The sequence below is a fragment of the Chiloscyllium punctatum genome, chromosome 23 (assembly GCF_047496795.1).
Source record: "Chiloscyllium punctatum isolate Juve2018m chromosome 23, sChiPun1.3, whole genome shotgun sequence".
Classification (NCBI taxonomy): Eukaryota; Metazoa; Chordata; class Chondrichthyes; order Orectolobiformes; family Hemiscylliidae; genus Chiloscyllium; species Chiloscyllium punctatum.
In genome coordinates, this window is record NC_092761.1 from 45376868 (window position 1) to 45399210 (window position 22343).

Below are 22343 nucleotides of genomic sequence, written 5' to 3' on the forward strand. Positions count from 1 at the left end.
GCAATGGCCTGATCTGGAGCGGATGACCCAGACTGGGAGGGGTGTGGGAACTGGAGGTGGTTTCACAGGGAGGGAGGACCTTTGAGCCACAGGAGGTTACAGAAATGTGGAGAGCTGTCGGGCCTACAGGGGTTCATGGAGATGGGGAGTTTGGGAGGAATGGAGCAGTTTACAGGGATAAGGATGTTGGTAGGATGGGGTGTTTTACATAGACAGGAATGTTTCAGGTGAATGGAGCAGATTACAGAGAAAACGTGGGTTGTACAGATTGGAAAAACAAATATTCATATGGAGGGCAATACAAGCATGGTGAACACTCAGTGAAACGTTAATATTCGCAAAGTCTGGGACAATCACACTGACAACAGTGACATTGGAAGAGGAGTTCAGAGAATTTTTTTCAGTGTTTCTTAGAATAACAGATTGTGTAACTGGCGAGGGACGTAACTGTCTCAGAGCGACTGTTGTGTGATAAAACTTAGTGAATGAGTAACGTCACCTGGAGAGATCCTCTGGGAAATTGTGATAATGTGCAGTTTAAAGAACTATAAAGTTTTAAAGTGAAACACAGAAAGGACAAGCTACAACTAGAAACAAAAATAGCCAATTACCTGAGTTGGAGAGGAGAACTGACCAAAATAAACAGACTGAAATATGCGCCTGTAAATGAACAGTGGAAAACATTTGAAGGAACAGTGAAAAATACTCAACAAAAGGATATTCCACTGAAACAGACAAAAACCCAGCAAAAAATCCCCACCGGTACCTCACTCAGGACAAAATGGATCATATTAGATTATGAGGCTGAGAAGATCACCACAAAGTACTAAAAATCCTGAAGTGAGAGAGAGTTTTAGAGTAAGTTTTAAAGGGATTGCAATGGGTCTGCTAGCAGGAGGGGGGGCAATGGGAAGGGGAATCGTTGCCAAGTTTTATTGACACGATACGAACATGGAGAAGTGAAGGTGCTGGAGGTGGTGAGAGAGTGACAGAGAGAGGTCAGGGCCTGAACGGTGTTACAAAGCCAGTACGGATTGCTGCAGCTGGAGGGGTTTGCAGAGGTAGGGAGGGACATATGTATTTTTATTTATTCATTCATGGGATGTGGGTGTCACTGCCTGGACCAGCATTCTTTGACCCCATGCTAATTACCCAGAAATTGCTGGATAAATATAATACTTTGCTGGCCACAGGTGAAGTGCTGAATGACTGGAGGATCGCTAATATGGTTCCTTTGTTCAAGAAGGGCAGCAGGGATAGGCCAGGTAATTACAGAGCAGATAGTCTGACAGCAGGAGGAGGGAAATTATTGGAAACAATTGTGAGGATGAATCAACGCTTGCAAAGGTAAGGATCAACTTGGTTTAGTCATCATGGATTTGGCAGAGGAAGATACTGTCCGAGGAATTCAATTCAGCTTTTTTTTTAAAATGATGCTTAAGTATATTGATGAAGGCGCTGCAGATGATGTGGTTTACATGGACTTGACTAAGTCCTTAAACAAGATCCAACATGGAAGGCTGGTTCAAAAGGACTGGGTTCCAAGGCAAGTTGGCAAATTGGATGCAAAATTGGTGGATAGCATACTTTCACCACCGGGTGTACCACAGGAAACTGTGCAGGAATCATTGAACATTAATAACTCAGATGTGAAAGCAGAAGGTATCATTAGTCGGTGTGCAGATGACATGAAAGGTGAGGGTGTTGTTCACAGTGAGGAGGATGGTCTCTGTCTGCTGTCCGATGTCGATCGGATGATAATCGAAGCAGAGTTTAGTTCTGATCGAAATGAGGTAATACACTGTGGGAGGTACGATAAGCGAAGTACAGACATAATAAACGGTAGGTCCTTGCGGAGTACTGAGGAATACAGGGACCTTGGTGGACAAGTCCATAGATCCCTGAAGGTGTCAGCACAGGGTGACAGGGTGGGAATGGCACCTGAACTGGGAGCGGGAGAGGGACAAATATCCTGGTGGGGTGAATTGCTAGAGCTGCTTGAGAGGATATAACCCAGTCTGGCAGGGTGTTGGACCTTAAATAAACGTAAGGCCAGAAAGATGATTGAGGCTGGTACACGAGTTAAAGACAGCAATTTCAGCAGACAAGGCAGGCAAGAACATAGCAGGGAATGGGGGAAAACTGATGATTAAACTGCATTAATTTCAATGTAAGGGGCCAGACAGCTAAGGAAGATGAACTCAGGGCATGGATTGGAACATGGGACTGGGATATTATAGTTATTACAGAAACACAGCTGAGGGAGGGGCAGGACTGACAGTTCATTGTTTCAAGGTGGAGATGCTGCAGGAAGGGGAGGCAAGAGAGGACGTGTGGTGGTGGGTTTTGATTGCATGAATCATCACAGCAGTACTTAGAGAGAATATTCCTGTGGATTGCCCAGTGAAGCTATGTTCGTGGAACTGAGAAATAAGAATGGGTCATCACTTTGATACGATGCGACTGCTGACCCCGAATAATCTGTGGCAGACTGAGGAACAAATATGTCGGGACACCTTAAATATCAACCATAATAATAGGGCTGTTATAGTAGCGTTTATGAACTTTCCAAACCTAGACTGGGACTGCCAGTGTTCAGTGTTTGCAAGGGAGGAATTTGGTAATTGTGTTCCAGAAAACTCCCAATCAATATGTAAATGGCCTGAAAAGAGAAAGGGGCAAAACCTGACCTCCACTTGGGAATTAAGGTAGGGAGAGGGACTGAGATTTGGGAAAGCGTTTTGCCAAAGTGATCACAGTTCTAGTAGTTTGAAAATAGCTTTGGAAAAGGACAGGCCTGGTCCACAAGTGCAAGTTATAAAATGGAGCCTGACCAATCTTGACCGTATTAGTCAGGAACTTTGAAAATGTGATTGGGGAAGGGAATTATTTACAGGGAAAGGGAAGTTTGGCAAGTGAGAATATTTTAAAAGTAAGATAAACTGATCGATCAGCGCCAGCATGTTCTTGTTTGTGTGCAGGTCAATGCTGACAGCATTCGGAAACACTGGCTGTCTATTGAGGGTCTGGTCAAGGAAAAGGGGGCACATGTCAGGTATAGCCAGCTGGATCAAGGGAATTCCTGAGGATATACAGGGGCTGTAGGAATACACTTTGAGTAGAAAACAGGATTGGAGAAAGGCTACATGAAATAGCCTCAGCAGAGAAGGAAAGGGGAATCCAAAAGTGATTGTATCAGTATATTAAGAGTACATAAGTAACTCAGGACAAAATAGTGTCCTTTAGTGATCAATGAGGCCATCGATGTGTGGAACTGCAGGATATTTGCTAAGATCCTAAACAATTTTTTTCACTCCAGAACTTACTGTGGAGAAAGACTGGGGAATTCAGGGAACAAGAGTAATACGTTAGGCCACAATTGGAGTTCTCTGCAATTCCAGTCTCTCTGCTACAAGAAGGATGTTGTGAAACTTGAAAGGACTCAGAAAAGATTAACAAGATATTGCCCGTGTTGGTGCTGAATATGCTGGGGTTACTGTCACTGGAGAATCGGAGACTGAGGGATGACCTCACAGAGGTTTATATGAACATGAGGGGCATGGATAGGGTAAGCATTCAAGGCCTTTTCCCAGAAGTTGGGGAGTCCAAAAATAGAGGGAATAGATTTAAGTTTAGAGGTGAATGGTTTACAGAGGGACTGAAGGGACAGCTTCTTCACACACATAGTGATGTGTGTATGGAATGAGCTGAAAGAGAAAGTAATGGAGACTGATACAATTACAACATTTAAAATTGGCATCTGAATAGTAAGGGTGGGGGGCATGGTGGCACAGTGGATAGCACTGCTGCCTCACAGCGCCAGAGACCCGGGTTCAATTCCCGACTCAGGCGACTGACTGTGTGGAGTTTGCACATTCTCCCCGTGTCTGCGTGGGTTTCCTCCGGGTGCTCCGGTTTCCTCCCACAGTCCAAAGATGCGCATGCCAGGTGAATTGGCCATACTAAATTGCCCGTAGTGTTAGTTGAAGGGTTAAATGTACGGGAATGGGTGGGTTACGCTTCTGCATGCCGGTGTGGACTTGTTGGGCCAAAAGGCCTGTTTCCACACTGTAAGTAATCTAATCTAATCTGTAAGTAATCTAATCTAAAAGGGTATAGACGTATATGGGCCAAATGCTGGAAAAGGGAATGGATTTATTTAGACCGGGTAAGCCAGTACGAGTTGGGGACCGAAGGATCTGTTTCTATGCTGTAAATCTCTATGACTTGAAAAGAGTGCATGTTATAAAAGAGCTGGCGCTGGAGGTTTTAAAACTCAAAGCTATGGCAAGTCCCAGAACCTGATTAAGTGTATCTCAGGACACTGTGGGATGCTAGGGAAAAAATTGTGGAGGCCCGAGTAAAGGTATGTGTACTACAGACAGCCATGTGTGATGGGCTGGCAGGCTGGAGGGTGGCATCATGGACAGTGAAGGAGGTTTTGTGAGATGACAAAGGGATCTTGATGAGGTGAATGAATGGGCTGAAAAAGTAGAAATGGAATTCAATCTGAATAAATACGAGGTAATGCATTTTGTAAAACAAACACGGGTAGAGCTTATACAATTAATGCTCAGGCCTTGATAAGTGTTTTAGAGCAGAGGGACCTCCGGGTTCAGGTACATAATCCTTGAAGGCTGCATCACAGGACGAATAAGACAGTGCTTTGCATGCCTGACTATTGCTCAGTCCATTGAGTGTAGGATTTGGGACGTCATGTTGAGTTTGCATAGACATTTGTGAGGCCTGTTCTGCAAGACTCTGTCCAGTTCTGGTCGCCAAGTTAACAGGGAGGATATTATTAAGCTGCAGGACATTCAGAAGTGATTTACCAGGATATTGCTGGGTATGGAAGGCTTGAGATCTGAAAAATGGCTGGATAGGCTGAGTCTTTTTTCACTGGTGCCTGGGGGTTGAGACATGATGCTATAAAGGTTTATGAAAAAAATGAGATATATGGATCAATTTAATGGTAGTTGCCTTTTCCTCAGGATGGGGGAGTCTCAAGATCAGGGGCCATATTTTTAAGGTTAGAGGGGAGAGGTGTTCAAAAAAAAGATATGGGGCAATTTGCTACACAGAAGGTGGTTTGAGTGTGGAATGAACTTCCTGAGAAAGGGGTTGATGTGCGTACAATTACAACATTTAAAAGATATGTGGATAAACAGGTGAATAGGGCAGGGTTGGAGTGATATAGGCCAGCAACAGGCAGCTGGGAAGAGTTTAGTTTTAGATTATGGTGGGTATCAACTGAAGGGTCAGTTTCCATGCTGTATGGCTCTATGACAAGAATATGGTTTGATTCCATTATTGAAGAAAGGATCAGGGCTGGGCCCACTGATGTGCATCATCGACATAAACGATTTAGTTGAAAATATAGGAGTGATTGTGTGAAAGTTTGTTGATGATCAAATGAATGGTGTAGTGGGCAGTGAATACGGTTATCAAAGGGGATCTTGACCAACTGGGCCAGTGGACCAAGGAATGAAAGATGGAGTTTAATTCAGGGGTTGGATTTTGTTAAGACAAACCAGGGAGGACTAATACAGTTAATGGAAGGGCTCTGGCCAGGGTTGTCGGAGAGAGAGACCAGAGGGTGCAAGTTACATTGTTCCTCGGAAGTGGCATACCAGGTGGACAGGGTGGGGAAAGCGATATTTGGCACATTTGCCGACATTGGCCAGCACTTTGTTACATATGTTGGAGATATTTGTAACTTTGTCCTAAATATTTCCCTTGGGCAGAGGAGGCCACGAGGTGACCCTAAGAATGGTGAATAACCAAGGGTCGGTGAGTCCAAAACTAGAGGGTATAACAGGAGGTGAGAGAGCAAGGATTTAAAGAGGGAGCTGAGGGGAACATTATCCACAGAGGATGGTGCATAAACGGAAGAGACTGCCTCAGGCACATGGGAGAAACAAAAACAATTATAGCATGGAAAAGACATTTGGGCAGGTACATGGAGAGGAGAAGGTTTGAAGAGATAAGGGCCAAATGTAGGCAAATGAGACTCATTGAGTATAAGAAACATGGGCAGCCTTGAGGGGTTTGACCACAGGTTCTGTTTCCGTGCTGTATCACTCTGTATCCAGCTAAAGAGGATTAGTGTACCAAAATAAGGCATGTTGTAGACACTGAAGCAAGTTACAGCGATAGTGATGGTAGTCTAGAATGCAGTATGTCTCAAATATGTGGAGGGAGTATCGGGAAGGGAGGAGGTTACAAGGACAGGGACTATTGTAGGAGTTAAAAATGACTGAAGACACTGGTGCACAAGCCATGCCACAGATGGTGTTGCAGAGTAGTGAGTCTTAGTAGAGTGTTGGAGGGAGAACACAGAACAGAAAGATCCCAGGCAGCATTCACAACCTCTTGTCGGAGGCCTACTCTCCCCTCTGTTGTACTGATGCTCGCTAAGACAGCACAGGACTGGATTGATAACTATGAACTCCCGATGCTGTCTCACTGCAACATAAGTTAAAGTAGACGTGGTGATTGAGCACGGGGTGTGTCTATACTGTGCTCCCCATCCAGCACTGTATCTGCGTCCTGTCTTGTTAGCGATGTTTGGAGCCCTCTCATTGCTCTCTGCTCTGTCACTATGAGTGATCTTACCTCACTGCAGGATTTATTGAAGGCTCCCGGTCTCCCTGCCCTTTGTCTCTCTGGCTGACCAACCATCTTCAATGAGGTGATGGATGAGACACACAGCAGTTGGGAAGTCTATTGAGTCAGCAACTTCCTGAGTACCTACAGGAGACAGAGAAATAGACAGAATGGGAAATTAGACTGATGCAGTGAGGGTTACACAAGGAGAATGGAAATGAACCCCACAGAGATCTGGAAAATCCCAAACTCCATCCCTGGCCTGTGCTGTTGAGTCTCTCTGGAGTGGAGAATTCTGTTAGCTCAGGATCTGGAGGAGCTGCAAGAGTGAGAGACGCTGACAGAGGCAGCAATTCGACCCACACAGTGAGGGATACCACATGGAGAGAGACTGAGTGATATCACCAGAGTGCAGGAAGACTTCAGGATCACACAATCATGTTGGAAGAATGGGTTTAGCTTCATGTGTCAGTGCTCAGGGATGAGTAACCAGTGAGCAGGTGAAGTGATGGCCTAGTAACATTATTGTTCGGGCATTTATCCAAAACCTCAGCTAATGTTCAGGGGAGGCAGGTTTGAATCCCATCATAAGATATGGTGGAATTTAAAATCAATAATTTTAAAAATAGCAATTCACAATCCATAAACAAATATGAAACCATTGCTGATGTACAAAAATCACAATCCCTTAGATTAGATTCCCTACAGTGTGGAAACAGGCCTTTCGACCCAACCAGTCCATGCCATCCCTCCAAAGAGTAACCCACTCAGACCCATCTCCCTCGACCTCATACACCTGACATCATGGGCAATTTAGCATGGCCAATTCGCCTGACCTACGTGCGTTTGGACTGTGGGAGGAAACCGGAGCATCTGGAGGCAATTCACGCAGACACGGGGAAAATGTGCAAACTCCACACAGTCGCCCGCGGCTGGAATCGAACCTGGGACCCTGGTGCTGTGAGGCAGGAAGGCTAATCACTGAGCCAGCGTACCGCGCACTTTCCTTTTGACAACGAGATCTGATCATCCTCACGTGGTCTGCACGACATACCCACAGCAAAGTGTTTGCCTCTCAGTTGCCCTCTGAAATGGCCAAGCAAGGTACTCAGCTCACGGGCAGCTAGGGCTGGGCAATAAAGGCTGGTCAGCCAGAGACACCCACATCCCCTACCTGATTTATAAAAAAATCCAATAGGATGGTCCCACTGGAACCGTGATGGGACCAGTGTCCTGGCCAATCATGACAGTAGGTTTATGGACAGGGCTTTAAACTGACAGAGAGGATGCAGGGACAGGGTTCAGGTGAAAGGAGCTTTCCAAATCCAAAGAAAAAAGGTGAAGCATCGGAACAGTATGGGGATGTGGCTGAAGGCAATCAGAAAGGTACAGGATGGGACAGCGATTAACTAAAACTGTACATCAGTGAATAGGTTTGTGACAGGAAATTGTGGGAAAGAGTAAATTATGTTTTTTTTCAATGGACGAAGTCTTATCAATAAGGTAGATGGATTTGTGACACTGAGATAAAAGAGGTTTAGACAACAGAGAGACATGGTTATAGGGTGAACAAAAGGTGGACATAAATATTCAATGGATCACAACCTTGCGGAAACTCAGGCAAAATGGGTAACACTAACAATAATGGATAACAAAGGCATCACAGAGAAAGCATTTGGTCTCAGAACATGAAGTAGAATCAGTCTGAATGTAAATTCTGGCTACTACTTGCCAAGGACACAAGCAGCAGAACAGTTTTAGCCACTGAACAGCATTCCGCTGCTCATTACTGCATCACACAGGAACTCATTGGAATTTTTTTAACAAACACATTGCGATAATTTTGGGAAACATCAATATTCACAAAATGTAGTACAGTCACACTGGCAAGAGTGATATTGGAAGAGGAGTTCAGAAAATTAGTTTTCAGTGTTTCTTTGAATAACAAATTGTGCAACTGGCTAGGGACATAACTACCTCAGAGCGACCATTGTGTGATGAATCTTAGTAAATGAGTAATGTCACCTGGAGAGATCCTCTGCAATATTGTGATAAAATGCAATTTAAGGAAATATAAAGTTTTAAAGTGAATCACAGAAAGGACAAGCTACAACTAGAAACAAAAATAAACAATAACATGAGTTTGAGAGGGGAACTGACCAAGGTAAACAGGCTAAACAGACTGAAATATGTGCCTGTCAATGAACAGTGGAAAACATTTGAAGGAACAGTGTAAAACACTCAACAAAAGGACATTCCATTGAAACAGACAAATACTCAGCAAGAAATCCCCATCGGTCCCTCATTCAAGTAAAAATGATCATATTAGATTATCGGGCTTAGAGGATCACCAAAAAGTACTTAAAATCCTGAAGTGAGAGAATGTTTTCGGAGTAAGTTTTAAAGGGATTGCAAAGGGTCTGCTCCCAGGAGGAGGTCAGATGGAAGAGGGAATAATTGTCAAGGTTTTATGTCACAAAAGGAACCGGGAGAGCTGAAGGTGCTGGAGGTGGTGAGAGTGTTACAGAGAGGGGTCAGGGCCTGAACGGTATTACAAAGCCAGTACAGATTGTTGCAACTGGAGGTGTTTGCAGAGGTCGGGAGGGATATATATATTTTTATTTATTCATTCATAGGATGAGGATGTCGCTGATTGGACCAACATTCTTTGCCCCACTGCTAATTACCCAGAGTATAGCACAGAGTCAGCCATATTGCTGTGGGTCTGCTGTCACGTGCAGGCCAGACCAGGTTAGAATGTCAGATGTTCTTCTCTAAAGGATGTAAATGAACCAGATGAGTTCTTCCTTCTGGTCAACAATGCTTTTATGGTGGCCTCACCAATGTCCTCTACAGCCACAACATGACATCCCAACTTCTACTCTCAATCGCAAACGCCTGCTTCACCAACCTGTCTACCTGTGACACCACTTACAAATAACTGTCTACCTGCATCCCTGGGTCACAGACTGACAACACTACCCAGGGCCCGAACATAAACTGTACAGGTCCCACCCTGGTTTGTTTCACCAAAATGGAACACCTCACGTTTATCTAATTAAACTCCATCTGCTATTCTTCAGCTCACGATCCCAGTGTACTATTCGTCCTGTTGTATCATAGATAACCTTCTTCACTGACCACTTTACCAACAATTTCAGTGCCACTCAAAAAAACTTACTTACCAGGAAACCAATATTCCCATCCAAACCATTTATCCAAATGACAAACAACAGTGGACCCACTTCACCGCTGGTCACATGTCTCCTGTCAGAAAAACAACATGTCTCCCATCACCCTCTGTCTCCTACCATCAAGCCTAATTTTGTATCCAGTTGACTAGCTCCTCCTGAATGCCATATCCTTTTACATTGATCTGAGCTTATTATCCAGTTTACCATACAGAACGTAGAACACAGAACAGGACAGCACAAGACCCTTCGGCCATGATGCCATGCCCATCTTTTATCCGACTGTGAGATCAAACTAACTTACATACCCTTCATTTTGCTGTCATCCATGTGCCTATCCAAGAGTCTGTTAAAATGTCCCATTACACCCACCCACCACTCTCTGTGTAAAGAACCTCCATCTGAAATCTCCCCTTACCCATCCTCCAATCACCTTACAATTATGCCCCCATGTACCATGTATGCCATGGGATAAAGAGGTCCCTCACTGTTCACTCTATCTTTGCCTCACACCTTCTTGTTCACCTCTAACAAATCACACCACACTCTTATTCACTCCAATGAGAAAAGCCTTAGCTCCCTCAACCTTTCTTCATAAGACATGCCCTCCAGTCCAGGTAGCATCCTGGTAAATCTCCTCTTTACCCTCTCTAAAACTTCCACATCGTTCCTGTAATGAAGGGACCAAAACTGAACACAGTATTCTAATTGGGATCTAAACAGGACTGTATAGAGCTGCAGCATAACCTCATGGCTTTGAAACTCAATCCCCCATCTAATGAAAGCCAATACAACAGATTCTTTCTTAATAACACCATCAGCTTGGTGGCAAATTTGAGGGATCTCTGCTCATGGAATCCAAGATCCATCTGTTCCTCCACACTATTCAGTATTCTGCCTTTACCTGCACATCTTTGGGCTGTGGGTGGAAACCGGAGCACCTGTCAGAAACCCACACAGACACGGAGAGAATGTGCTAACTCCACGCAGACAGTCGCTAGGGGCTGGAAATGAAATCGTGTCCCTCGTGCTGTGAGGCAGCAGTGCTAACCACTGAGCCACCGTGCTGCCCCATGCAACTGTCTAGAGCCCTGCTTCTGATCCTTGGTTCCTCAAACTTAAATTAGCTTCCTTCTTCCTCTTGACTAGATGTTCTACATCCCTTGGAACCTTGACAAATGCTTTCCTGAAGTTCATGTAGACAACACTATCTGCTCTGCCTTCATCGATCTCTTGGTCAACTCCTCGAAGAGTCAATCCGGTTTGTGAAACATGGCTTCCCACTCACAAAGCCATGCTGACTATCTCTAAACAGCCCTTGCCTTTCCAAATATATGTCGCTCCTTTCTCTCAGAATCTCCTCCAACAACTTACCCAGCACTGGCTCACTGGGCTGTGATTTCCTAACTGCTCCCTGCAGACATTAAGTGATGGAACAGCATTAGCCACCCTCCAGTCTTCCGGTAACTTATTGTGTGTATTGATAAAATAAATATATGTTAGGGACACTATCTCTTCCCCAGATTCCCACAATATTCGACCTAATAAGCGACTGAGGATTGATCTACCTTTATTTGTTTTCAGATACCAGCACTTTTTTTCCTCTGTTGAGGATTCTTTCCAAGACATCACTACTTATTTCCCCAACTTCCTGAGCTTCCATGTCTTTCTCCACAGTAAATTCTGACAACACTATTTCGTCTAATATCTCACCCATGTCCTGACAGTTAAGGTGCCCTATTCTCTACCAAATTACTCTTTAGCCCTTATTAAAACTTGTGTAAAGTTTTCTGAAAATTCAAATAAACCGTATCCTCAGTCCAACCACTCCTACACCCGTATCTATTCTGCCATGTATATTCACACCAATAAAAATAAAATCCAACAGGCTCAAAAACACATCCTCTTTTCATTAAAAGTGTTTCTAAGGTTCCAGTTATTCTTCATTGACATATCCTTTCAAGCATATTTCAGCTCCTGACCTACTGTCAGGCTAACACTGTTTGGTTTCAGACTGGCAGCAGAAAGAGTTATGGGTGTTCGTGTTTATCAGTCTGAAAAAAGGTAGGTTACAGTTTCAACAGGTAATAGATGTTTTGGAAATAAGGAGGGTCATGGGGACTGAAGGACATTATGGAGATAGGGAGCGATGTGCGGACTCAACGAGATTATGGACGTAGAGAATGCACTTGTGACTGAAGAATATTATGGAGATAGGGAGTGATGTGGGGCCTGAAAGAGGCCAAAGAGATCTGCAGGGCTGTTGGGCCTAAAGGAGGTAGCACAGATCAGGAGGATCATGGGGATTGAAGGAGGTTACTCTGAACTGGAGGGTCGTTGTGTCAGGATGAGATTATGGAGATAGGGAGGGTTGTGGGGCCTTTTGGAGGTTATGGAGTTAGGGAGGTTTGTGGGGAATGGTTCAGGTTACATGGATAGGAAGAGTCGTGGGGACTGAAGGAGTTTATGGAGATAGGGAGGGCTGTGGGGACTGAAGGAGGTTATATAGATAGTAGGTTTATAGAGAAGCACAGGAAAGAAGAGCAGGAATTGGCCATTTGACCACAGAGTCGGTCCCACCATTCAATATGATCACGACTGATCATTTAACCCAGTACAGTATTCCTGCTTTCACACCTTACTCTGATATTATAGTGACTACTGGCATTTAGTGATACAGCGGGCTGTAGTAACTGGGACAGGGGGTATGGGGGGGGGTGGGTGCCTTACAGAGATAGGGAAGGTTGTGGAAGCTGGGACAGGTGACAGATACAGGGCGGGTTTTAGGAAGGGGAGGACGTTACACGGATTTGGAGGAATGCAGGGATGGGACGTGATAACAATCACAGGGAAGATTTTGGAAGCTCGATCTGAGACGGGTACAGCTGAGAACAGAAGTGAGTCAAACAGTCCGGACAGGCAGGGACAAAGTAGGATTGATAAATTAAACTGCATTTATTTCAATGCAAGGGGCCTAACAGGGAAGGCAGATTAACTCAGGGCATGGTTAGGAACATGGGATTGGGATCGCATAGCAATTACAGAAACATGGCTCAGGGATGGGAAGGACTGGCAGCTTAATGTTCCAGGATACAAATGCAACAGGAAGGATAGAAAGGGAGGCAAGAGAGGAGGGAGAGTGGCATTTTTGATAACGGATAGCATTACAGCTGTGCTAAGGGAGGATATTCCCAGAAATACATCAGGGAAGTTATTTGGTGGAACTGAGGTATAGGAAAGGGATGATCACCTTATTAGGATTGTATTATAGACCCCACAGTAGTCAAAGGGAAATTGCCACACAAACTTGTAAGGAGATCTCAGTTATCTGTAAGAATAATAGGGTAGATATGGTAAGGGATTTTAACTTTCCAAACATCGAGTGGGACTGCCATAGTGTAAAGGTTTAGATGGAGAGGAATTTGCTAAGTGTGTACAAGACAATTTTCTGATTCAGTATGTGGGTGTACCAACTAGAGAAGGTGCAAAACTTAACCTAAGCTAAGGAAATAAGGCAGGGCAGGTGAGTGAGCTGTTAGTGGGGGAGCACTTTGGGACCAGCGACCATAATTCTATTCATTTTAAAATAGTGATGGAAAAGGATAGACCAAATTTAAAAGTTGAAGTTCTAATTTGGATAAAGGCCCATTTTGACGTATTAGGCAAGAACTTTTGAAAGCTGATTGCAGGCAGATGTTCGCAGGTAAAGGGACGGATGGAAAATGGGATGCCTTCAGAAATGAGATAACAAGAATCCAGAGAAAGTATATTCCTGTCAGGGTGTAGGGGAAGGCTGGTAGGTATAGCGAATTCTGGATGACTAAAGAAATTGAAGGTTTAGTTCAGAAAAAGAAGGAAGCACATGTCGGGTATAGACAGGATAGATCGAGTGAGTCCTTCGAGTATAAAGGAAGTTGGAGTATACTAAAGAGGGAAATCAGGAGGGCAAAAAAGGGACATGAGATAGCTTTGACAAATAGAATTAAGGAGAATCCAAAGAGTTTTTACAAATATATTAAGGACAAAGGGTAACTATGGAGAGAATAGGGCCCCTGAAAGGTCAGCAAGGCGGCCTTTGTGTGGAGCCACAGAAAATGGGAGAGATACTAAATTAATATTTTGCATCAGTATTTACTGTGGAAAAGGATATGGAAGATATAGACTGTAGGGAAATCGATGGTGACATCTTGCAAAATGTTCAGATACAGAGGAAGAAGTGCTGGATAACTCCCCAGGACCTGATCAGGTGTACCCGAGAACTCTGTGGGAAGCTAGAGAAGTGATTGCTGGGCCTCGTGCTGAGATATTTGTATCATCAATAATCACAGGTGAGATGCCAGAAGACTGGAGGTTGGCAAAAGTGGTGCAACTGTTTAAGAAGGGTGGTAAAGACAAGCCAGGGAACTATAGACCGATGAGCCTGAACTCAGTGGTGGGCAGGTTGTTGGAGGGAATCCTGATAGACTGAATGTACATGTATTTGGAAAGGCAAGGACTGATTATGGATAGTCAACATGCCTTTGTGCGTGGGAAATCATATCCCACACACTCGAGTGAGTTTTTTGAAGAAGTCGCAAAGAAGATTGATGAGGGCAGAGTGATAGATGTGATCTATATGGACTTCAGTGAGGCATTCGACAAGGTTCTCCATGGGAGACTGATTAGCAAGGTTAGATCTCATTGAATACAGTGAAAACTAGCCATTTGGATACAGAACTGGCTCAAAAGTAAAAGACAGAGAGTGGTGGTGGAGGGTTGTTTTTCAGACTGAAGGCCTGTGACCAGTGGAGTGTCACAAGGATCAGTGCTGGGCCCTCTACTTTTTATCATTTACATAAATGATTTGGATGAGAGCACAAGAGGTACAGTTTGCAGATGACACCAAAATTGGAGGTGTAGTGGACAGCGAAGAGGGTTACAACAGGATCTGGACCAGATGGGACAATGGGCTAACTGGCAGATGGAGTTTAATTCAGATAAATGCGAGGTGCTGCATTTTCGAAAAGCAAATCATAGCAGGACTTATACTCGTAATGGTAAGGTCCTAGGGAGTGTTGTTGAACAAAGAGACCTTGGAGTGCATATTCATAGCTCCTTGAAAGTGGAATCGCAGATAGATAAGAGAGTGAAGGCGGCGTTTGGTATGCATTCCTTTATTGGTCAGAGTATTGAGTCCAGGAGTCGGGAGGTCATCTTGCGGCTGTACAGCACATTGGTTAGGCCACTGTTGGAATATTTTGTGCAATTCTGGTCTCCTTCCTATCAGAAAAATTTTGTGAAACTTGAAAGGGTTCAGAAAAGATTTACAAGAATGTTTCCAGGGTTGGAGGATTTGAGCTACAGAGAGAGGCTGAACAGGCTGGGGCTGTGGCGTCGGAGGCTGAGGGGTGACCTTATAGAGGTTTACAAAATTATGAGGGGCATGGATAGGATAAATAGACAAAGACTTTTCCCTGGGGTCGGTGAGTCCAGAACTAGAAGGGATAGGTTTAGGGTGAGAGTGGAAAGATATAAAAGAGACCTAAGGTGCAACTTTTTCAAGCAGAGGGTGGTACGTGTATGGAACGAGCTGCCAGAGGATGTGGTGGAGGCTGGTACAACTGCAACATTTAAGAGGCATTTGGATGGGTATAGGAATGGGAAGGGTTTGGAGGGAGATGGGCCGGGTGCTGGCAGGTGGGACTAGATTGGGTTGGGATATCTGGTCAGCATAGACGGGTTGGACCAAAGGGTCTGTTTCCGTGCTGTACATCTCTATGACTCCAACACTCATGGAGGTTATAGAAATAAACTGTGTGACTGCATGTGGAGGTGGTTGAAGGCATAAAGGTTTGTAGTTATCGTAGGAAATTACATCATTTGGGACCAGCAGAGTTTTCAGAGACTAACTGCATTTCAGAAACAGGAAGAGTTCATAATCATCATTAGAAATGCAGAAACTAATTTATGAGAGAAGCAGGGTCACTCTGCACTGTGCCCAGAGACAAGGAGGAGTCTTACAGCTGGAGGAGGTTACTAAGGTGCAGAGCTTTTTTGTTGTTGTGACAGGAAATTTACAGAGATCATGAAGGTAGTAGGAGTTCAAAAAAGTCACAAAGACAGGGAGGTTTTTCAGGTCTAGAAAGGACAACACTGACCAGGATGGCTGAAGGAACTGAAGAGTTGTTTTTCTTCAGTTAAGGAGAGATGTGACAGAACCCGGGATTAAAGGCAAACGCAGAAACTTGGAGAGTTGTAGTGGTAGGAGGAGCTTACAGGGATAGGCAGGATTGTAGGGGCAGATAGAGATAGGGGAAGTGGTATCAATGAAACAGACAATGGAGAAACTGACAGACATAGGGAAGGTTCTGTGGAACAGATGAATTTACAGATAAGATGGTGATAATGAAGCCTGAGAATTTTCTCATGTTCCTTGCCCAGCATTGTTCCTACATCATGCCCTCAGGGTCTGAATTAAAATCCACTTACTCCTCCCCGTGCTGTTTACTGTGAGTGATCTGACCGGCTGCAGGATTTACTGAAGGCTCCAGATCTCCCTCTCCATCTCTCTCTGGCTGACCAACTGTCTTCAATTTGGTGATGGACGAGACAGGAATTGGGAATTCTGCTGAGTCAGGGACATCAGGAATACCGACAGGAGACAGAGAAATAGACAGAATGGGAAATTACACTGATGCAATGAATCTTACACATGGAGAATGGCATTGAATCCCACAGAGATCTGGAAATTCCTAATGTCCATTTCTGGCCTGTTCTGCTGCGTCCCTCTGGAGTGGAGAATTCTGTTAGCTCAGGATCTGGAGTAGCTGCAAAGAGTGAGAGACACTGACAGAGGCAGCAATTAGACCCAGAAGTAAGGGATATCACATGCAGAAAGACAGTGATATCAGCAGAGTGGAGGAATGTATCAGGATCACACAATGGTATCAACAGAAGTGGTTCTGACCAGTGAGCACTGCTACCAGTACACAGGGAAGACTGAGCTATTTTATTGGGATAGGCTCCCCAGGTATCAGGAATATGCAGTGTGCTATAAATGGACACAGATGAGGAGGGGGAAAGGTCTGAGGGGAATGGAAATTCCCAAGTCCAAAGAGGAAGGTTGAAATATTGGAACACCATGGAGATGTGGATGAAGACCAACAGAAAGAAACAGTAAGGGACTGAGTTTAATTAAAATACTACATTGTCAAATAGATTTGTGACAGGAAATTATTGGTTAACATTAAGTAAATGCCATTTCTGCCCCTCACAATTCCTCACACACCAAAATGACATCACTTCCGCACCTCACATCATCACTGATGTCACACACTCAGTGACTTCCATGCCCCCCCCTCGACTGCCGTGTTTGTCACCACTTCCGCCCCCACCAATGCCGCGCACTTGCATTCTGCTGACAAACCCCCAGGTCCCACCATCACAATCCCTACCCCAGAATCCGGAGGGGAACACCACCCCTGATCATGACTCCATCCCCATTCCCCCTAACACCACACCCACTCCTGTTACAGGCTCCGTCCCCTCCCCCAGCTCCACACCTACGCCAGGTCCCAGCTCCCAGTCATGCTGAGTTTTCACCATTCCTCCTGACCTCCCTCTCACTGAGGATGAATGATCAATCCTCAGCAAAGACTTCACCTTTATCCCCCTCCGTCCACACATCAATTAATTTAATACACGCTGTGACATTGAACACTTCTTCTGACGCCTCCGAGCATACTTTTACAATCAAGACTCCCACCCACCTTTCAAGGACCCTTTTGCCCACCTCCAACATACTCCATCCACCAGGACACCCCGCGCTGGCCTATTACCTGTCTTCGATTTCTACATTTCCAACTTCCACCGAGACATCAACCGCCTCAACCTATCTACCCCCTCCCCCACTCCATCCTCTCACCCTCACAACGTGCAGCCCTCCACTTCCTCTGCCGACCTCACCATCAAACCAGCAGATAAAGGGGGTGCAGTGGTAGTCTGGTGCACTGACCTCTACACTGCTGAAGCCATGATGCCAACTCGAAGACACCTCCTCCTATCACCCCCTCTACCATGACCCACCTCCCATCACCAAACCGTCATCTCCCAGAGCATACAGAACCTCATCACCTCAGGAGGAGAACTCCCACCCACAGCTTCCAACCTCATTGTCCGGGATCCCCCACTGCCCGATTCTACCTCCTTCCCAAGATCCCCATAGTGTTAGGTAAGGGGTAAATGTAGATGTAGGGGTATGGGTGGGTTACGCTTCGGCGGGGCGGTGTGGACTTGTTGGGCCGAAGGGCCTGTTTCCACACTGTAAGTAATCTAATCTAATCTAATCCATAAGCCTGACCATCCTGACCGACCCATTCTCTCAGCATGCTCCTACCCCACCGAACTCATGTCTGCCTACCTCGACATTGCCCTCTCCCGCAGTCCAGGAATTACCCACATTCATTCGAGACACCATCCATACCCTCCACCTCCTCCAAGACTTCTGTTTTCCAGGCCCCCAACGCCGCATCTTCACCATGGATATCCAATCCCTCTACACCTCCATTCACCATGACCAGGACCTCCAAGCCCTCCGTTTCTTCATCTCCTGACGGCCACAACAGAACCCTTCCACCGACACTCTCATTCGTTTGTCTGAACTTGTCCTCACACTTAACAATTTTTCCTTCAAATCCTCCCACTTCCTCCAGACCAAAGGGGTAGCCATGGGCACCCGTATGGGCCCGAGCTATGCCTGTCCCTTTGTTGGTTATGTAGAACAGTCCATTTTCCGTAGTTACACCGGCACCACTCCCCACGTCTTCCTCCGCTACATTGATGACTGCATTGGCGCCACATCGTGCTTCCTTGAGGAGTTTGAGCAATTCATCAACTTCACCAACACATTCCACCCTGACCTTAAATTTACCTGGACCATCTCTGATACCTCCCTCCCCTTCCTGGACCTCTCCATCCCCATTAATGACAACCGACTTGACACCGACATTTTTTATGAACCTACCGACTCCCAAAGCTACCTAGATTACACCTCTTCCCAGACTACCGCCTGCAAATTTGCCAACCCGTATTCCCAATTCCTCCGCCTCCGCCATACTTGTTCCCAGGAGGGCCAGTTCCACCACAGAACACACCAGATGGACTCCTTCTTTAGAGATCGCAATTTCCCTTCCCACGTGGTTAAAGATGCCCTCCAACGCATCTCATCCAGATCCCACACCTCCGCCCTCAGACCCCACCCCTCCAACCGTAACAAGGACAGAACGCCCCTGGTGCTCACATTGCACCCGACCAACCTTCGCATAAACCAAATCATCCGCCGACATTTCCGCCACCTCCAAACAGACCCTACCACCAGGGATAGATTTCCCTCCCCACCCCTTTCTGCCTTCCGCAAAGACCGTTCCCTGAGTGACTACCTGGTCAGGTCCACGCCTCCCAAAACCCACCCTCCCTTCCTGGCACCTTCTCCTGCCACTGCAGGAATTGCAAAACCTTCGCCCACACCTCTCCCCTCACCACCATCCAAGGCCCCTAAGGAGCCTTCCACATCCAAAGTTTTACCTGCACATCCACCAATAGCATTTATTGTATCCGTTGCTCCCTATGCGCTCTCCTCTACATTGGGGAAACTGGACACGTCCGAGCAGAGCACTTTAGGGAACATCTCTGGTACACCCGCACCAATCAACCCCACTGCCCTGTGGCCCAACATTTCAATGCCCCCTCCCACTCTGCCGAGGACATGCAGGTCCTGGGCTTCCTCCACCGCTGCTTCGTCACCACCTGACACCTGGAAGAAGAACGTCTCACCTTCCGCCTCGGAATACTTCAACCCCAGGGCAACAATGTGGACTTCACCAGTTTCCTCATTTCCCCTTCCCACACCTCACACCCCACCTCCAGCCTTCCAGCTCAGCCTCCCATGACTTGTCCTAACAGCCTATCTCCCTTCCCACCTATCCACTCCACCCTCCTCCCTGACCTATCACCCCCATCCCCACCCCCATTCACCCAATGTACTCTTTGCTACCTTCCCCCATCCTCCACTCTGACCAATTATCTTCTTCCCCACCCCATTCACCTATTATACTCTATGCTACTTTCTCCCTATCCCCACCCCCCTCTCATTTACCTCCCAACTCTGCAGGCTCCCGGCCTCTATTCCTGATGAAGGGCTTTTGCCCGAAACGTCGATTTTCCTATTCCTCGGATGCTGCCTGACCTGCCATGCTTTTCCAGCACCACTCTAATCTAGACTCTGGTTTCCAGCATCTGCAGTCCTTGTGTTTACATTATTGGAGAAGAAGGCAATCGAGATAAAGCATGTTGTTAACACTGAACCAAGTTACAGGGATAAGGAAGGTCGTCTGGAATGCAGCACAATTCAAATATGTGGACGGACTATCGGGAAGGGAGGAGGTTACAGCGATAGGATCTGTTACAGGAATTAAAAATTATTGAAGACACTGGACCACAAGACATGCCATAGATACACTGTTGTAGAGTCGTGAGTTTTAATATAACAGAACTTACATTGGTGTGGTGATTGAGCCTGGGGTGTGTGTGTGCACTGTGCTCCGCTCCAGCATTGTACTATGTCATGTTGTGTTAACAGATGGTTGGATCCCTCTCATTGTTCTTTGCTCTGTGCACTGTGGGTGACCTTACTTCACTACTGGATTTATTGAAGGCTCCAGATCTCCTTTCCCTTTGTCTCTCTCTGGCAGACCAACTGCATTCAATGAGGTGATGGACGATCCACCCAGCAGCTGGGAAGGCTATTGAGTCAGGACTTTCCTGAGTACCTACAGGAGACAGAGAAATAGACAGAATGTGAAGTTAAACAGATGCAGTGAGGGTTACACATGGAGAATGGCACTGAGTTCCACAGAGATCTGGAAAATGGAGCGATATGAAGAAATAGTCCCACATTGCTGGAAGATGTCAGGATCACACAATTGTGTGGGAAGAATGGGTTTAGCTTCATGATGCTCTGGTATCAGTGCTCAGGGATGAGCACCCAGTGAGCAGGTGAAGTAATGGCCTAGTGATATTATTGCGAGAGAATGTATCCAAAACCTCAGCTAATGTTCAGGGGAGGCAGGATTGAATCCCGCCATCTGAAAAGGAGACATTTGAAATCAATAATTTTAAAAATAATAATTAACAATCCACAAATAAGTATGAAACCATTACTGATGTACAATAAATCCAAACACTTGTCCTTTAGAGAAGGACATCTGCCCATCCTCACGTGGTCTGCACGACATCCCCACAGCAAAGTGTTTGCCTCTCAATTACCCTCTGAAATGGCCGAGAAAGTTACTCAGTTCAAGGGCTTCTAGGACTGGGCAAGAAAGGCTGGTCAGTCAGAGACTCACACATCCCATTCCTGATTTTTAAAAATATCTATTAGGATGATCCCCCTGGAACTGTGCTGGGACCAGTGTCCTGGCTAATCATGTCGGTAGGTTTATGGACAGGGCATTAAACTGACAGAGAGGATGCAGGTGAAAGGAGCTTTCCAAATCCAAAGGGAAAAGGTGAAGCAATGGAACAGCATGGGAATGTGGCTGAAGACAAGCAGAAAGGAACAGGATGGGACAGAGTTTAACTAAAATTGTACATCAGCGAATAGATTTGTGACAGAAAATTGTGGAAGGCAGTATTTTATGTTTTTTTTTGAATGGACAACGTTGCTGCAATAAGGTCGATGGATTTGTGAGACAGAGATAAAAGATATTTAGACAACAGGGAGACATGAATACAGGGTGAACAAAATATTCAGTGGTTCGTAATCTTGTGCAATCTCAGGCAAAATGGGTAACGCTAACAATAATGGATACCAAAGGCATTACAGAGAAATCATTTGGCCGCAGATCATGAAGTAGAGTCAGTCTGAATGTAAATTCTGGCTACTACTTGCCAAAAACACAAGATGCAGAATAGTTTTAGCCACCGAACAGCATTTCATTGCTCATCACTGCATTCAACAGGAACTCATTGGAATTTTTTAACAAAGGCATTGTGATAATTTTGGAAAACGTAAATATTTGTATTATCAGGGACAATCACACGGACAGCATTGATATTGGAAGAGGAGTTCGGAGAATTTTTTTTTCAGTGTTTCTTTGAAAAACACATTGTGCAACTGTTAAGGGACATAACTATCACAGAGCGACCGTGTAATGAAACTTAGTGAATGAGTAATGTCACCTGGAGAGATCCTTCGGGAAATTGTGATAAAGTGCAGTTTAAATAAACAAAGTTTTAAAGTGAAACACAGAAAGGACAAGCTACAAGTAGAAATAAAAATAGCCAATTATGTGTGTGTGAGAGGGGAACTGACCAAGATAAACAAGCTAAACAGACTGAAACATATGTCTGTAAATGAACAGTGGAAACCATTTGAAGGAACAATGCAAAATACTCAACAAAAGGACATTCCACTGAAACAGTAAAAACCTCAGCAAGAAATTCCCACTGATCCCTCACTCAGGACGAAAGGGATCATACTAGATTATGAGGCGAAGAGGATCACCAAAG

At 45.3% G+C, this 22343-nt stretch overlaps 1 long non-coding RNA gene across 1 annotated transcript in view; it reads right to left on the reverse strand.

Moving 5' to 3' along the window:
* Nucleotides 1-22343, reverse strand: part of LOC140494057 (uncharacterized) — a 76834-nt gene that overhangs the window by 19148 nt on the left and 35343 nt on the right. Inside the window, exons 4-5 of the long non-coding RNA XR_011963891.1 lie at nucleotides 20331-20602; nucleotides 6616-6750 (exon numbers count right to left, since the gene is read on the reverse strand). This is a non-coding gene — a long non-coding RNA (uncharacterized lncRNA). The remainder of the gene's footprint in view (nucleotides 1-6615; nucleotides 6751-20330; nucleotides 20603-22343) is intronic.